Source organism: Rousettus aegyptiacus, unplaced genomic scaffold (genome assembly GCF_014176215.1).
Source record: "Rousettus aegyptiacus isolate mRouAeg1 unplaced genomic scaffold, mRouAeg1.p scaffold_m13_p_6, whole genome shotgun sequence".
NCBI lineage: Eukaryota > Metazoa > Chordata > Mammalia > Chiroptera > Pteropodidae > Rousettus > Rousettus aegyptiacus.
Genome location: NW_023416309.1, coordinates 25,813,436 through 25,832,909, shown reverse-complemented (window position 1 = coordinate 25,832,909; position 19,474 = coordinate 25,813,436). Strand labels below are relative to the sequence as shown.

The 19,474-nt window shown below is 32.9% G+C and overlaps 1 pseudogene; it reads right to left on the bottom strand.

Annotated features, from left to right (window-relative positions):
• Nucleotides 1-18,881: 18,881 nt before the first annotated feature.
• Nucleotides 18,882-19,000, bottom strand: LOC118604810 (annotated as a pseudogene).
• Between the last annotated feature and the right edge of the window lie 474 nt (nucleotides 19,001-19,474).

Genomic DNA, 19,474 nt, shown 5'->3' with positions numbered 1-19,474 from the left:
ATTTTAGTGATGATTTAGCATTGCTAATTTTTCTTCGTTTTAATATAAAAGGAATTAATATTTAATGATAATAAGTTTAACAAAAATTTGAGTTTAGTATAATAGTGATAGTTTTACTATTTTGTTGGTCAATGTGTATCACATTGGTTAAGTCATACAAGTAGATTTTAGTTTGATTCATCTTCAGGCTTCGTGCTTAAAAGATGAGAACAACAGGACTTGGAGTGAAGGTCCTGACAAGAGAAAAGTGAAGTTGTAAAACAAGAAGGAAATGAAATGGAGCTTGACTTAATTGGAAAGGTCATTGTCAATGAATTTTTCATATATTACTAGAAGCTTAAGCTAAACAGGGAGGGGAAAGGAAGTTGGGGAAGTTCAAACCAGGCTGAACCTTACAAAGAAAAATGAAGTAAATTCTCAGTTGAGTTCAGAAATGGCTTTGATAGAAACTGGATGACACTCCAAAAGTGTGAGTGCAAGAAACTGAGTATATGTATTTCTATGAATATGTGGTGACTTACTCTGCAAAATTTATATCCCTCGTGGAGATTGTAGATTTAAAAAAAAATTAATATTACAAACGTTGCTTTAGGTAGAATAGAAAGATTACAAGCATATTCTAGAAGCTCATTAATGCCCTCAAGTTGACTGAAATTGGGTTCATTGCAATGATGGAACATATACAATATAAAGAGCCCAGAGGTGTATCATTAAAAAGATATTAGAAAGTACTCATTTTAGAATTTGGATTTAAGTTAGGTAATTTTTAGGGAAGGTTCAAGGAAGTAAGTTTTTAATTTGGATTGGATACTGTTTGAATGTGAAGATAAATCCATGACTGGATCTAAATGGTTGGTGAATGTAGCTTAACTAAGGCTGCAATAGGTAAAGGAGCCATTATATAGAAATGTTTGCTTATTTTTATGCTTTGGGAAATGTTCTTGATTTTATAATTAAAGAGTGTTTTTACTTCTTCTTGATCCACCAGTCACAGAGTAGTCTGGTCTGAGTTGGTGTTTCGTGAAATTATTTATGTTCAATACAACACCCTAGATGGTTCAGATTTCCTGGGTTCAAATTAGGACTCTCCAACATATTGTAATCTATAATGAGTTTAATTTTATGCCTGCATTATATTACTTATAATATGGTAATACCAATATCAACCACTTCATAGGGTTTATCTCAGTAATGATATAGTAATGATAAGACAATTAATTAATGTCAGCTTTATCATTGTTTCTTTGATTATGTTAACATTTTTGATTTAAAAGTGCTCCAATATCCATTATTCCTGTTTATTTATACTTCAAAACAAAGAATCATTGGGAAAAAAAGGATAGTATTTGAATCAAATAGCAAGAATAAAGAGCAAAATAGAAAACCTAATATAAACTTCCAAGATCATCCAAATGACCCTCACATTTACAAGGTTCCCCACTTTGGAAAATGACAGTGAGTGCTGCAGCCTCTTGAGAGAGACAGCCACGTTGGATTCCACCTGCACACAGAGATAGAGGCTGGGCCACCGGCAAGTGATGGGGTATGTTATCTTCCTTCACCACGAAGGGAATTATAATTTGAGTTTTTGGAAAATCTTAAAATTGATATAATCATTCAAAGTTGTATTCAATTAAAGTGTATAACTATAGATAATAGTCTTGGATCTATCCTATCCAAATATTACAAACCAAATAAAGCTTGAGAATAGCCCCAGAAGTGTATGGGAAATAAGCAGACAATTTATAACAGTCAGGTGAGTTGTTTACCAAAGCATCAAAAATGCTTAGTGATTTGGTGAAAAATCATATATTGTTTTGTCATGAACAAGGACTGTAGGTAATATTTTGCCCATTAATACACTGAAGTAATAAAATGGTTCCTAGATGGTTTTAAAAGAATTTCATAAATAAAATTCAGATAAATAAAATGAATATATCATGGCACCTGAAATAAATAAATAAATAAATAAATAAATAAATAAATAAATAAATAAATAAAAGAAGTTCTTTGGGGAGGATAATGGAAAGCATGCTAGCCAGAGTCCAAATTGGATTTCAGGTTTGGATGCATTCTTTAACAAGGTGACTCATTCTGCATACTTATTCAGAGACATATTTGAAATAGCCTTTTTTCCTGATTGAATGGCCTCAGAGTCATTGAGTTTCTAAGCTTATTGGTTTCATTTTTCCCCTTTTTTGTGAGGGTCATGGTTGGAAATTGTCTTAAGTATACTGCATACAAATCTTTCCCTTGCACAAATGTACAACATCTTTCTAGTTTCTACTGTCAGCACAGTTTATTGCTCAAACCAAAGCAGGCCAATATATATGAATAAAATATATCAGCATGTCTAGTTTCCTATGTCTGCACAATTGTCAGATCCTAGTCTGACAGCTACAAAGAAGCAACATGTGAATTTCCTACACTCCTGCCCTTCAAACCCCAATCTTCCTCCAGTGTTTGTTGCTCAGGAAATTATATTTATCCCTCCATTGCTCAATCCAGAACACAGATATCATTCTTTAAAAGAACAGCTATAAGTGACTGCCGAAGTTGAGGTCATGTAATGTCACTTGCCTTCTCAATGCTGTCAAACAAATCTTCATTTTACTTATAATTAAGTCCAGATTTCCTACCTGGACATACAAAGCCCTGAATGAACTGACTCTTGGCTAGTTCGCTGACGTCCTCTCTTACCATTCTTCAAGTAATTTTCTCCACTCTAACCATGCTGCCTCCTTGCTATTTCTTACACATTCCTCAGATCCTCTGCATTTGCTGTTTTCTTTTTGGCCACACGGCTTGTTTCCTTATTTTATTTAAATATGGCCCTTTTAAAGAGGTCTTTCTTATTCAATCTACCTAAAGCAGTACAACCATAACTTACTCTACTTACTTTGAAACAGTTGGAAGTACTTAAAAGCCAGTGTATGAATTTCCATGTTCTTATTTTGTTAGAATGCTCATGACAGTGCTTACTAATTTAAATCATGCTGGTACATGTTTAGCAATTGGCTTCTGAAACAAGTCCTAGTAGCATTTACTGGTTTTCAAGGTGTGACTGACTCCTGATTTCAAGCTACCAACATTATGCCACTGAACTTGAAGTTGGGAAGAGATAGTAACAATTGGCTGGAGATATACTACGAGTTAGCTCTAGTCAAAACAAAACAAAACAAAACAAAACAAAACAAAACAAAACAAAACAAAACAAAACACCATAATATCAATGCAGCTTGAAATGTTGGAACAACTTATGGCTTACAACCTTTATAGAGTCTGCAGTTTTCATGAAAGGAATAAGGGATACACTATTGTCTCATTAAATGATTGAAATTATGTTTTGCTATCATAAAATAGCCTCACCTATATTAATTTGTACAAATATGTTTTGAGAGTGAGGGCATCAACCTGACTCAAATTTCTGTAGTCAGGCAAATGTCATCATTACCAAATTCAAGAGACTTATGACCAAAGAAACAGATTACTCAGGAGAACAATTTCTGTGTATGGTACTAAAACTAATGGAAATTTTCCTAAAAATCTTCAAGTTAGAAGATAAGGTACAATATAATAAAAATAATTGTTAACCATTATTTGTGTTTTACTTTGTTCCAGAAACATTTTTAAGAACTATCTCTGGACATATTTCATCTTATTCACCCAATAAACACTAGATGAATATCCTGTTATTATCTATAATTTACAGTTTATTCATCATGAGATTCAGAGTGATTAAGGATTTTTCCCATGTAGCTAGTAAGGGGTTGTGGAATTTTTTTAAATGTCTTCTTTTCTCTATAGAAAATAGAAAACAAAAAATGTACAACTTCTCTCTTCAAGGATAGATAACATAAAATCAGATTTATGAGTCATCCTTTAAGCAGTGATTCAGTATTAATTAATGAAAATATAAAATGAGTTAATGGAACCTAAAATACATTGTCATTTAGACAATATTTTATAAAACACTTCTTTCTATTAATAAATTAATGAAATGATACCTAATATTCATGACTCAGGTTGTTAAACAATGAAACTACCTGCTAACTAATCAGAATAGACAGAGGAAAAAAATTAATTCTATCCTTCTAGATATAGCAAATTTCTTCAGTGGCTTTTTTCTGTAATTGTAAAAAACTTCCACTGCAAAACATAAAGACTTTATCATTAAACATCTACTTTATATCTGAAATACATCCTTTAAACTTTAATCTTAAGAGAACTACTTCAATCACAAAACATGTTCCTGGGGAACATAGTGTTATTTTACACATTTTACTTTAGTTGTAAATTATCAGAATCATTTTTGTCTCATCTTTTCTTCAAATTGCTTTTAAAAAAAACAAAAAGATATATAGTTTCTCTCCAGGTGTCTGTTATGATTTATTATCTCCTCATACAAAAGCTTGATGGTATAGATTATTTAAAGAAACATAAAAAAATGAAAGTACTCTTGGCAGTTTTAAACAGAAAAACTGCAAACTTTTAAATGTAACAGTAAATAGGAAGAATTTAAATATCAATTTCTGATTCTGGAAAATATAATCTAAATCATTAAGAATTGCCATATGCTGTTATGCTTCTAAATATCACCTGTGGAAAAATAAAAGCAAATACAAAAATTAGTGAAACACTGATTTGTATATTTTTTGTCCTAATCATTCAGATATTTCTATGGGACCAAGATTAATGGTATATGCTAACTGATTCACACTCAGAACTCCTAAATAGCCAGTGAAAAAAACTGGCCAAGGTTAGGGTCTAAGTTATACAAGCTCATGGACCTCGATTTCACCAAGTGAAGCAAACTCACTGAAAGTATAGGAATTTAGGTAGTTCTTTGGCCTCATTAATAATAAACTAAAACGAACCTACCTTAAAACTTCTGTACTCAGTATCTGTTGGTTAGTGATATGAAAGCACATAGTTCTTTTACTCTGATAAAAATAAGTAAAAAAATTACAAAATAAAATCTTCCTTTACTAAACTACAATTATGAATTATGTGAAATTATCTTGCATTGAAGTACAGGGTTTACTCTCAATCTTAGAAGTTCTTGCTGCAAATGTCATTGTTTCACAGAATTCCAAAATATGGAAAAGAAAGGGCGAAGTCAGACAGTAGCTTTTCTTTTTAGACTTTCTATTTTATTATTTATTTTATTTATTTTTAATTTTTTAATTTTTTTGGTGACATTGGTTACCAAAATCCAGTGAGTTTCAGGTGTACAATTTAACAGTAAGGTACAATATATATTCTCCAACACCAGCAGGAAGGCTTCATTCAACGATTCCAATTCCAAGTGAATCGGTTGGAAGAAATTGCTTTTTAATCATTTGTAATAAGCTGTTTTTACATATGATTTAATGTTTCAGCTTCTGCTTACTCAAGGGCAAATTCCAGCTTCTTGAAAATTAGCCCCAATTATAATTTATTCATTTATAAATGAAGAATTCAAGAAAAAAGTAGCATTTTTCTCTTCAGTGGCTGTTTGCTTTCAATTAAAATTCCATTTAGTGAACCAGAAAAGGATTAAAAGAGAGTTTAAAAAAAAAAAAAAAGACAAGATGGTATCTTAATACTTTAGTACATGTCAAAAAAAATAAACAATTATAAAACATTCAAGATCCACCTTACATGACAAACACAAATAACTAGTTGAAACTTTATATCTTGAGACTAAAATAGATTTCTAGCCAGAGTGGTAAAATTACAAAAGGGTGAGTTCCATCCCACTTAATTTATCCATTCTTTAAAAAGAGTGGACTGTATTCTCTTGATTTCTATTCTATCTATATGGCAAACTTCTGTAATGCCTACTGCTTAATAACATTTCAGACTTTAATCAAAAACCCTGTAATGTATTGGCACCTTGCAGTCAGCTTACTTAGTACATTGAAACGGCAGTAGATCTGTCACTGTAGATATCTTTCTCAATATCCATTCCAGAGGTTAGAGTAAGTCAGTCATAGTTATGTATCCACCTTATCAGTGATCATTAAGAAAAGGTCAGGGAATCCATCTCTCTGTTTTCACAATCAAAATGGTGGATAAAAATCTTAACTCATAAAAATTAATACTACAACAATGCTATCTAATTTTATCATGATCTTTCTCTTACTGAAAGAAGCTTAGAAGATTAATACAGTAGTTTTATTTTGTTTTGTTTTTGCTACTAAATGATAGAGGCAGGTATAAAATTCATTAAACTTCAGGTTTTGAAGATCCTTTTTAATTATTTATTGGGATGACACTGGAAAATAAAATTAAAAGGTTTCAGGTGTACAATTCAATAGTACATCATATGTATGTTGCACTGTGTGTTCACCACCCAAAGTCAAGTGAATAACTTTTTGTACCACACAGATTTCCGTTTCCTCCTCTGGGAAGCCAGCTTTCTCATGTGGGTGGAAAGGCAATGGGAGGCAGCTGGCACCATGGGACTTGGGAGACATTTACACAGTCTAAACCTCATCAAAGGCATCTACTCTTCCTAAAGGCATGAAAAAATCTTTGGTTGAGACCGCAATAATCTTTGCCTAATCTTCACTAGAAGGAGCAACTGACATGTTTATTTTCAGAGGATATCCTTTACACATATAAAATACCCTACTGTTCTAGAAAAAATAAGGCTTTCTGATTATTTAGGAAATGATATGCTGCCAAATTAGTAGATACTACAGATTGGGAAGTCAGGGCTGAGTGACTGAATGCAGTTTTGCTGCCTGATGGGGCTGGATTTGAACTCCAGCTCTACCAATGACTGATTGTATGACTGTCAGCAACTTAATTTTTTTTTTACCCTTAATATTTCATATCTAGAAATATGCATAGATTTCAATAATTTGCATAAAATAAGAATATATATAAATATATACAGTATGTTGCCAGGCACACATTTTGCATCTTTCTCAAAATGGGTTCCTGATTCTGTACAACACTAGTTTGAATTTTGATGCTTTTATGAGTTCTGTAAACGCTACAGAAACAGAGCCACTCTTATAAGATGTGATAGACTGAAAATGGCCAGAAACTCGTAGACACTACTCTTAATGAGAGTTTGGGTTTACATCTCTCTTCCTGAATGTGGATCTGCTTCGAACTGCTTTGACTGCTAGAACATGACTAGAGTGATGCTGTTCTGGTTTTTGGGCCCAGGCCTTCAGAGATTGATGACTTCCATTTCCTATTACTTGTAACACTCACTCCTAGAGACTAGACTAGTAGTTAGAGATAACACCAGGAAGGATATAAGGTTATATGAAAGGGGAGAGGTGCCCAACCAGGCCCCAACTATTTCAGGCCCTAGACATTTGACTTATTCTGATTGAGGATCCAGATAATTTTGTGGAGCAAATATGAATTGTCCCAATGAAATCTGTCTAATTTTCAAATTTTTAAACAAAGAAATAATGATTGCTGTTTCAAAATACTGGGTTTTAGTGTCTGTCTATAACTTGATATGGGATATGGAATAAAAAGGCTTTAGACTTTAAATAACTATGAAAGGAGATGGTCAAGTAAAAGTCTAGAAAGGGAGGGTTAGAAGATTGGAGAGATACTATCTAGCAGTAACCCATTGGTCTGAGTGGACACAAGTTGATGTTTGCAGGAAAATTTGAAAGCCTGAACTTCTAGTTGCTGATGGGGATCCTGAAAGGAGAGGTTGTAGAGAGATTTATTGGAAGCTATTGCCTCTGTGTAGCAATTGCTTCTGTGTCTCTGAGGATCCCTAGTCAAGGAGCTGGGTGAGGAGGTGGATATGGAAAGAAAGAAAGTAGAGCAAGCTGGAAACTGCTGGACACATCTTCCTCAGTCCCCCACTGTCTGATCATAAAGGCCTTCACATAATTATAATTGTTGCTTAATTTCCTCTTTAAAATATTGTGCAAATTCCTCTTTTGACTAGCTCTTATCTAGAGTAATACTGAGGAGATTCTGAAAAACAGATTTATCAGCATAACAAAGCTGATGAAGTAAAATCCAACACATTTACAGTGTACAGCATAGTCTGAAGCACAGCAAAAAATGCACTTTATGCCTCAATTCAGATTGGTCGTCATTTGTCTATATAAAGGATTATACTTGATTTATCATACTTTGTTAGAGATTTAGGATTTTCTCCTATTTCCATTGAGATTGTTACGAATAAGATTATGTGTACAGAGAACTGAAATCAAATGAGAAAAAAATAAATGTTTGGTTTTTAAAGAACTGTAGAGTTCCTAATAAATTTAATTTTTTTTTCTAGTAAAAACTGCATTGGAGAACATGGGTCGGATCTGAAGCCCAAACTGGACCTTATACTCTTTCATCTTAAATTGGACAAAACTTGCAGTATAAGCTAACTTGACTTTTTGTTTGTAAGGAAAGGAGAGACAAGAGAGGATGACAAGAGTGACAGCAACAGCAAAGGTGAGGGGAGAAAGTAGGACCTTCACCTCACAGTACGTCCTTCCTGATGACGGAAACCAGATGGGAGTCTGATATATCAGAACAACAAAGCAAAGAGGAGTCAGGAACATAGTTTTATGTCATCAAGGCACAACTTCATTCATTAATAAAAGATCCCTCAATAAATGTCAATATCTGAAAAATTTGAGTTATTCCTATTAGCTAGAGGGAAAAATGGAAACTGAAAGTGTTGGTTCATTGCAAGTCTATCCCTCATTCAATGGGCATAGGAGTAAAATTTATCTTATGGCGCCTGTTTTTAATAATAAGGCATATGGGTTAATTGCATACTTTCCCTTTAATTCATAATACTGTAGAATGATATTTATCCAAAACGCAGGAGAGAAACTTATGTAAAATAGAAGACTTTAGAGGACTTTTTTTCCTAAATGCTCAGGCTAGAGCACATATTAAAATAATTATTTTTATATATATGTACCACAGCTTCTTTAGCCAATCATCTATCATAGGACACTTCAGTTGCTTCCAGGTCCTCGCCACTGTGAATAATGCTGCTATGAATATCAGTGTGCAAATATATTTTTGGATGTGGGTTTTCAAGTCTTTGGGGTAAATACCCAGTATAGGGATGGTAGATCAATTCTTAGTTTTCTGAGGAACTCCTATACTGTTTTCCATAGTACCAATTTGTAGTCCCACCAGCAGAATATAAGGGTTCCTGATTCTCCACATCCTCTTGAACATTTGTTATTAATTGTTATGTTGATTATAGCTATTCTAATCAGTGTGAATTGGTATCTCATTGTGGTTTTGATTTGCATTTCCCTAATATGGAATATTATTCAGCCATAAAAAGAGATGAAATACTGCCATTTGTGACAACCTGGATGGACTTCAAGATAATCATACTAAGTGAAATAAGCCAGACAAAGTTGAAAATCACATGATATCACTTATATGTGAGATATAAACCTAAAAGCAACAAATAAACAGGACAAACAAACATAGACTCATGGACATGGACTATAGGCTGGTGGTTACTAGTGAGGTGGGATTGGAGGGGGGAGGTAGATGAGGTAAAGGGGGTCAAATATAGGGTTTGGGGGAGGGTGAAGTGGGCAAAGGGGATGCAATGTATGGTAGCTGAAGGAAACTGGCCTTTGGGTGGTAAACACACAATAGAATACACAGATGTTAAGTGATAATGTACACCTGAAAATTATATAATTTTATTAACCAATGTTACCCCAATAAACTTAAATTTTTTTTAAAAGAACTGATAAAATAATTATTTTTGTATGCAAATAATTAGACTTGTGGTTCACAAGAGAAAGATTATACTCAAATATGATATGGGTGTGTTAAATCTTATCCATGAAAAATAACTGTAAAGAATATGTGATAAATAATTTATTAGAAGAAAACATTGCTTTAAAACAATTCCTTCTAAACACTGATTTCACCAAATATCACTAATTCTAATAAGTGGTTTTCATTTTTATCTAGTTCAAAATATATTTTACTTTCTCTTGTGATTTCTTCTTTGTCTCGTGTGTCATTTAGAAGTGTGTTTAAAATCCATGTATTTTGGGATTTTCTAGTTATCTTTCTGTTATCTGTTCTAGTTATCTGTTATTGATTTCTAGATTAATTCTATTGTGGGCTAAGATCAGATTTTGCGTGATTTCTATTCTTTTAAATTTGTTAAGGTATATTTTATGACCCCAAATGTAGTATATCATGGTGAATGTTGCATACAACCTTGAGAAGAATATGTATTCTGCTGTTGTTGGATAGTCTATAGATGTCAATTACATGCAGTTGATGGATGGTGTTGTTGAGTTCAACTACATCCTTACTGATTTTCTGCTTAATGGACATGTCCATTTCTGAGAGAGATGTGTCAAAGTCTCTGTTTGTAATAATGGATTCATCCATTTCTTCTTGTATTTCTATGTTTTTGCCTCGAGGTGTTTGATGCTCTGATTAGGTGCATGGACAGTAAGAATTATCTTCTTGGAGAATTTATATTATTATATAAATTTACTTCTTTATCCCTGATAACGTTATTTGATATTAAGTCTATTCTATCTGAACTCTCATTTTCTTTTGATTAATATTAGCATGGCACATTTTTCTCCATAAATATACTTTTCATCTATATGGATCTTTATTTTTAAAGTGAAATTTTTGTTGTCTTTACTGACCAAAGATTTCTCCGTTGGACATCAATTTCCCATATTTCCAGGCTGCTTATGTGTCAGAGCTAAGTCAGTTCCTATGGGTATCCCATGGAGATGCATCAGGAAGTACCAGAGTCTGAGAGGAGGGGTACAGACAAGGAACAATTAGGCTGTTAAGCTTTCTCAAATATTTTTTTTATGTTTTATTTCACTGTAGCTATTACTGTAGATATTCTATTACTATATGTACTTCCTTCTTCCATTTTCATTTTTCTTTTTCCTTGAAAATAAATTCTGGTTGATTGAGGGTCCTCCTTTAAGAGATGCATTTATACAATAAAAAGCTTACATTTGTGTATTAGAAAATATTTACTTGGAAAATGAAATGCAAAGTAATTATTTCTTAAGGAACATGTTTAAAACAAAGTTGATTCCGAATCTAATGTCTTCCTGTACAAATTAAAAAGAAATGTAGTGCCAATCTATTCATGAAAACTGGTTTCTGTTCCCTTTCCATCATTGGGAGAAGTGTTTTTGTTTGTTTTCCTTTTTCTTTTTCTGGTTATTATTGCAAGGGAATTACCAAGTCCTGCTATAGCTGTTAAACTGCTATTATTTTGTTAGTAGAGAGATGGGGTCATTGATGTTCTAAAATATTGACTATCTGCATTAAATATTTTTTTAATATCATCATAGTACATTTATTTTACAAAATAATTTTTGATCAAGTTAGTATAGACACATATATGGATTATGTAAATACAAATCAACAAATGGTAGAAGAGATTATTGAAGCTGTTCAGGGGGAACTATTTGAAAAGAAGTAGTTTAGGTTGCTAGAAAGAGGATCACAAGTGTGTTATAAATAGATGCTACTTTCCATGGCAGACCAGGACATCTATACGCTTGCAAGAATACAGGAGATGAGAGGCTGGAAATTGAGACGTGATTTGAAAAATTGCTATGTTATCTTTGTAGTAATTTCTGGCACGTTTCAAAACCAGTAAAACTGAAAAATCATTTTACTGTCATGGAATTTGGTTCACTCATGTCTCACTAACATTATCAAGGTGGCTTCAGTGTTCTTTTTCTCTGCAGATCCTCACTGTTGGCATACTTTAGGAAATAAACTTGCATTATAAAATTATAGAGTACTATACAGCAAATGAAACCATCATCGATATGAAAAGGCAAACTACCAAATGGGAGAAGATATTTGCAAATCATATATCTAGCAAGAGGTTAATATCTAAAAAATATAAAGAACTCATAGAACTCAATAACAAAAAACAAACAATCCAATGAAAAATGGGCATAAAATCTAAACAGACAATTTTCCAAAAAAGACATACAGATGGTCAACAGGTACATAAAAAGGTACTTTGACAATATTCATTATCAGAGAAACACAAATCAAAACTACAATGAGATATTACTACAAATGTGTTAAAATGGCTACTATGAAGAAATCAAGAAACATGTGTCAGAGAGGATGTGAGAAAAGGGAACTGTCCTAAATTGTTGGCAGGAAGGTAAATTGGTGCAGCCACAGTGGAAAAGATTATGAAGATTCCTCAAAAAATTAAGACTAGAACTACCATATGATCCAGCTATTCCACTTCTGGGTATTTATCTAACAAATATAAAAACACTCATTTGAAAAGATATATGCATCCCTATGTTCACTGCAGCATCTTGACCATAGCCAAGATATGGAAACAACCAAAGTGTCTATCAATGAATGGATGAAGTATTAATAATCAATGCTTGACATTTGTGACAACACGGATGAATCTTGAGGTTATTATACTAAGTGAAATAAGTCAGGTAGTGAATGACAAATAACTGTTATGATTTCACTCATATGTGGAATCTAAAACAAAATGAACAAATTAAAGCAAAAACACACTCATACACACACAATACAGAATGGTGGTTACCAGATGTGAAGGAAGTTGATAGGGAGGAAATGGGTGAATGCGGTCAACTGCATGGTGAAAGATGGTAATGAGTTTTGGTGGTGATCATTTTGTAATGCATAGTAATTTTGAATTATAATGTTGTATACCTAAAAGTTATATAATGTTATATACTAACTTTACCTTAATAAAAAAAAAAAAATTATAAGGTACTAATTCTGGCCTACACACTAGGGAAAATATCAGTTGGTTCTAAAGGCAGCCGGTGATTGCAACTACATAAGGGATATGGTTGTCTTGGCACTGGATAATTTATTTGTAGTTGGTTGTAAGCAAAGGTCTCCAGGGCTCCTGTGCTCATTAAATCTGTTTGATGTGCTTATTAAACTATACAAATCCTTTGCCAGATCAAAGAATATAATTTACTTTCTTAGGTTAAACACTCAGACACAAATATTTATCCATGGTCAGTTTGCTTGGTTCCATAATATAAGTTTTATATTACATGTTAACTCTTTTTAATATTCTAATCAGAGAACACAGCCAATATTTTCCTTAGAATAAACCCTGTTATATTGAATTTTTATCATCAGCATTTATCATAAGAAGAGGCATAACTTGCAAATGATGCAAATAGAGTTGTTTCATTTCATACACAAATATATATAAACTATTTGTGCAGCCATTTATGAATATGCTTATGTTATCTTTATATAATGGATACACTCTTGCAATATGATTGAAAAATGCACTGTGATTTAGAAAATCCAAATTCCTCACAAAAGCTTGCAAAGTCCTCCATTATTTAGCCCAGACTTTATTTCTTCAAACTTCCCACTCATCCATGGTGCTTCAGCCCACTGGTTTTCTGTTGTTCTTCAAACATAACACTCCTCAAACATTAGGTAAGGTCAGGATCCCCTACATCACAAATAGCTGGGCCCCAATTCCAGAATTTTTGATTTAGCATGATTGAGGTAGAGGCCAAAATTTTGCCATTTAACAGGTTCCCAGATGGTGGTGATGCTGCTAGTTCAAAGACTCACTTTGAGAACACTTGCTCAAACAAGGGGAGCTGCTTTTCATCCTAGGCCCTTTTCAGTTTCTATTTCCTCTGCCTAGAAAGCTCTTCCCTCAAGTACATTTCCTTGATACCATTCAGGTTTATACTCAATTGCTGTGTCTCTAGAGAGGAACTTCCTGATGAACAGCCTATCTAAAGTAGCACTCCTGTGACTATCCTGCTCTATTTTTCTTCTATGGAATTTTTCTTTGTCTCTGTATCTCTCTCCTTTTTGAACATGCATTCATATCGCACATTATAAAAACATATGTATTTATGTTTATATTTATATCATTTATTTGATATAATTTACCTTTTGCACTGGAATATAATATCCTTGATGAAGAGAACTTTTTGTTGTTTTTTACCACCATATCTTCTGAAAGTAGAAAAAAATGCCTAGCACATAATAGACTAATGACAAATATTCGTTCAATGAATGCATTCATTGTAAAACTCCTTTCTAAAAAAAAAAAAATGAGCAAAGCTGAAACGGTTATGAAGGCTAAAATTCAAGGGTTATATAGCTTTTATAACCTCAAAAAGGTTATAGAAAAAGTAAGATAAATCGATTTTTATGGATCAGTGGAATGGTATAAGGGAAAGCACACAGACATAGAAAAATAGTTCCTGGATTTCACCTCTAACCACATAACTCATCAACTGTGAGGATACAAACAAGTCTCACTTTCTTCACCTATACAATGGAAATATAATGACTACATGGTTTTGATGATTAAGTGAGATAAAGTGTTTTTAAAAACTATCATTCAGTAGATGTATAGTACATGTTTGTTGGCTCTGAAAAGACTCTCATCTCCTTTGGCACAAACTTTTTAAGTAATAGCTTAACATTTTTTGACATCTTCAAAGGTCGCGTGAACCTACAAAGCTCCATTGGGTCCAGTAAAATCAGAGAATTCACTAGCCTAGGAATGGAAGCCTTTTCTTTCTGATTACTTTGTATATCTTAACATAGATGTCAGGAGGCCCTTACTTATTTAACAGTTTATATTTTATGGCATAGGAAACCAAAAGGTTCTTATTCCTGAACACTCTTCCACTTTGAACCTCTTCTTCTCATTCTTTTACATATCCAGGCTTTGCTTTAGAGAATTATCTTTGTACAGGTTATATTTCATCATCATTTTTAAGTTTGTTATATTTGTTGAGTATTGGGAAAGAATAAATACTACTTGCAAGAAAAGTTCTGTGTGAGATATAGACTTTACTTTTCGTCCTACTTGAACAAAATCAAGGCTTATTTTCAATTTATTAGCTCTGAATATGAATGGATAGTCAGTCTAGCATTATGCCAAGGGGCAGAGCAATTTCGCAGTGGTGATTTGGGAACATTATAGGTAGAGAAGATAGCATTTCTTCCTGCTAGAAGTTGTTTCCATTGAAAATGTCTTGTTTTTAGCTTTAAGTTGATTTTACTTTTTTGGGATATGACCTATTCCTTTAAAAATCAATCAGACTTCTGAAATAGCTCACTTGAGAGGCAGAACGACTTAACTATTATGAGACTGCATCTTGGAACCAAAACAGACCCTCACTGTGTAGCAATTTGTGTAATACTGAACAAGTTATTCAAATTCTCTTGCTTCCATTTCCTCTTACACAAAATGGTGATAATAATAGAATCTATCTTATATGTTTGTTTTGAGGAGTAAATGAAATGGTGGGCACAAAGTTAACATAGCATGCATTCAATAAACGTTAGCTATCAATATTACCTCAAAAAATTTCCTTCTTTATTTTAATCATCTATCTAAAATATATGGCTTAAAGTTTAATCCAACCCTCTTCTGGAACTACAGTCTATAATTATCAATTTTCCTTAATCCTTTATTACCTTAATTTTTTTTAAAAAAGGGGGGAGGCAACGAGCATTTATTTGAGATTAAATAATTGCAAACCAGGAGCACAGATTTCAGGCAGAAACCAAAATTCATCTTGATTTCAGGGTGAAGATATAGAGTTTTTATAAGATAAAGGAAGGGAAATAATTACACGAATAGAAAGAATTTCTACTGGTGCTAGCAAGCTCTTTAGCTATAAATGCTAGTTACTGAGTCTAAAGAATGTCCATAATCATCCATCCTTGTGGTCAGGATATCTGCTTTTCTGTTAGCTTTACAAACAGTTGTTTTTAAGTCAATGTTTGCTTGGCCCAGTCCAAAAGTTATTTTGCCCAGTTTAAACAATCCAAAGTTTCGAGAAGCAAGTCATGAAAGACATTTTCTATGGAATGACTGCTGTGGCTTCGTTTTAAAACGGTTCATTCCATTCATGTCAACTTTTCACATCTTCAAGTGGTTCATGCAAGCCAGTGAAACTCATTGACATCCAAATAAAATTGACTCATTGTGTTCTCTTCCCTTTACAAATTCCTTTGACTTTATTCATTCATTGTGTTCTCTTCCCTTTACAAATTCCTTTGACTTTATTCATAAATCCCTTCTTTTCTCCTCCACCCTGTGCTGTGCTCTTATTAGTCTTTTAAAATAATCTCCTTCTCAAGGAAGCCTTTTCCAATTCTCGCCCTCTGACGCAGGTCCTCTCAATATTTGAACTGTATATATTTATAATCCATCTGGTTTCTTCAACTAAATTTTTCTATCATTGAAAGAACAAATTTATTTATTTTACATTACTCCATCTTTTTAAGCATCTCTTACAGACAATAAATGCATAAAAATACAGGATGGAAACAATGATTTCTCATATAAGATACTTTACCATTTCATGTGTACATGCTATCCACAATGTTTAGATTTTCTTATTAATATCACAATTTTTTTTGAAAATGGTGTCTTTTTCATTGACATCTAATTGCTTTTCTCTAGTAATGGGGCAAATAAACAATTGAACATTGAAAAGGACACAGATATGTTATAGATTTGATTTTATCGTATTAGAAAACCACAAAGAGGCTCTTCAACCTAACAATCTGGCAGTTTATGGTCCAGAGTTTTCTCAGAACCATAAGATGAACCCTTTTTTTTTGCTTTTTTAAAATCATCCTCAGGTCTATTTTCTCTATCACACATAAATTTATATTCTACTAATAAATAGATATCCTGTCAGAAATTAAAATAAATTAAACATGGCTTAGTGAGCTGGCTATATTTGGGTTCATATATCCTTCGGGTTTCTAGAAAACATCATTTGCATTTCAGAAAGCTTCTCTTATATACATTTCCCCTTGGTGAATCCTGAATGGCTTTCCAGTTGATACCTAATTCTCCTAATGTCTCATTCTCATTATTAACATAGTTGCATGCCTCTAGTCAGACTTATTCCTAACATGATCAACGTTGTGTCAAGAATGTTTATGAGAGCACTGGAAGACAAAGTGCTACATTCACAAACAGAAAACTCTCTATTTTACCTTTCAGCTCACCACTAGAAAATAAATTAATCATAATTCATAAAATATGTTCTGAGATAAGGTCACCAGCTTTACCTTGCTGAATTAATGAATATAAAAATTATACCCATATTAGAGAGTTTTATTTACCCACTGCCTCAAATAAAGGTAGATATTAAAAATAGTCAAAATGATTGGGCATATTACATTAAGAGATTTTGGGAAATTCAACATTCTTCAGTAAGTCATGACAGTGTAGTAGCTCTGTCTTCGTGTTCATATACATTATATTCAACAGCACATATTTTTTGGACTACTATCTGCCCAATATTATGCCGGGTACTGAGGAAATGATTTATTCTAAAAGGAGCTTATAGTCTAGAAGGGAGGTAAATGAATGGAAGTAAGTGTTATTACAATGATTAGCTCATGCCTAAAACAGGGAGCTAAAGAAATATTTCTAAGATGAGCTAAGTTTAGAAGGAGAAGTCCCCTACTACATTTATGAATATGTTTTTGTTCCCTTAATAGGGTCTCTTAATTCCAAAAGTCAAAGATTATCTGGACTTTTGCTCGACAAGTATTTAGCCAACATGCATTGCTGTCAGTACTCTCCTTTAACCCCAGTAGCTCTTAGGAAACCAAGAGAAGTACTCTAACTCTGAATTGAACAAATAAAGTGCCATGGGTATCAATTTGCCTTCTAGAAGAAAACTTTCTTAATGATTTTATTCATAAGTCCTTGCCCATAATTACTTGTATCTCATCATTTTAAATTACTCTATTATTGTTAATATAAAAAAGTATATGAGTACAATGTTATTAGTGTATAATTTGCAAATAAATGAATTATACAGGTTGGTCTGTGCTCATTTTATTATTTTAACTCAAAAAGATGTGAGATAATACCAGTTTAGAATATAAAAACTGTGACTTCTCAAACCCCTTCACATTTCATTTGTTAATAATGTTAATTTCCCAAATGTCCTTCAATTTCCAGCATTCAGAATAATAATGTAATGTTAATACCTAATTTGTGTTTTAAAAGTTCTGTGGTTCAGGCACCATTTTATAATATCTACTAGGAAATCATTCTGCCTTTACAACAATTCTATGAAGAATTGGTATTATTAGAACATTTTTAGAGATAAAGAGTTTGAGTTCTAATTTGTCTACTGTTAACCAGATTGTAAGTGACTCAGTTTTGAGATCAAGCTCTTAAAAAAACAGGCTTCACAGTCTAGACTTTCTTTGAGAATATTAAAACTGGCCATAATTTATAGAAGAGACATGAGATACAGTCACTCTTGTTCCTTTTCCATTTTATAGCTGTAACATTAAGGTATGGTGCCAATAAAAAGCAGTTAAGTAGGAAAATTGAAATGAATGATTATGTAGATAAGACTAACTCCATAGCCTTCAAGAAAATGTAACTCTGTGTGCATTCCTGGTTAGTACTGAAAAATAGATAAAGATATAAACAAAAGCCTTCCCTCTTTAGCAGAATTCATTCCAATTTCATTTTAATACTCCTTATCAATAGTCACAATTAGCATATGTAAATTTCAGACTTTAACACATTGAAAAACTTATCCTTTTACAGAATAAATGAATAATAAAAGAATAAATGAAACCTAACTTTTACAAAAGTTCATTGCTCCCCATTCTTTCTAGTTTCTTTACTCTCTTAGATCTTTCTCTAAGCAGTACCATACATCTGGCTCCCTAAAGTTCTTAGCCTAGTCCCTCTTGTAAGACATGCCCTTACATTTTCTCACTCATCTTTCCATTTTATTATTATTATTATTATTATTATTATTATTATTATTATTTTCTTAGGGGAGGCGACCCTTGGTTGACCTCACAGATTGCAAGGACCTTGTCAGCTTAAATTCTCTTATTTTTTTTTTTATTTTTTACACCTACAGCACCTGGTCTTCCTAGGTGGTCTCCCATCCAAGTATTAATCAGGCCCGACCCTGCTTAGCTTCCGAGATCAGACAGGATCAAGATTGTTCAGGGTAGCATGGTCGAAGACTATACCTTTCCATTTTGGGATTTATTTATTCCTTTACTTCCATACTACTACTACAGTTTGTAATTTTTCCTCTTCCGTGGCCCAAAATTGAAGTCTTGTTGAGATTATGCTGTCTTCAGCCTCCCTGGACCAGACAGTATCCTAGACAGTCTTACTTTAAATAGTTTACTTTCAGCAAACATGTTATTGATGGCTTAGGGGAGGAAAAATATTTTTCCCTCTATCCTTCTAAGTTCTTGGCTGAGACCCCACTGTAATGAAAGACATTAACAAGAGAAAAATAAAGAGAAGTTTCATAACATGTATATCTCCCTGCATACATGGGAGATATCCAGGAAAACTGAATAACTTCAAAATGGCCAAGCCACCACCTTAAGTAATCTCTCCAGCTAAAGAAAAAATATGTGGGATATGATGGGGAGGCCAGTTATGGGAGGTTACTAGAAAATTCACAATAAACAAGAGTAAGGCTGC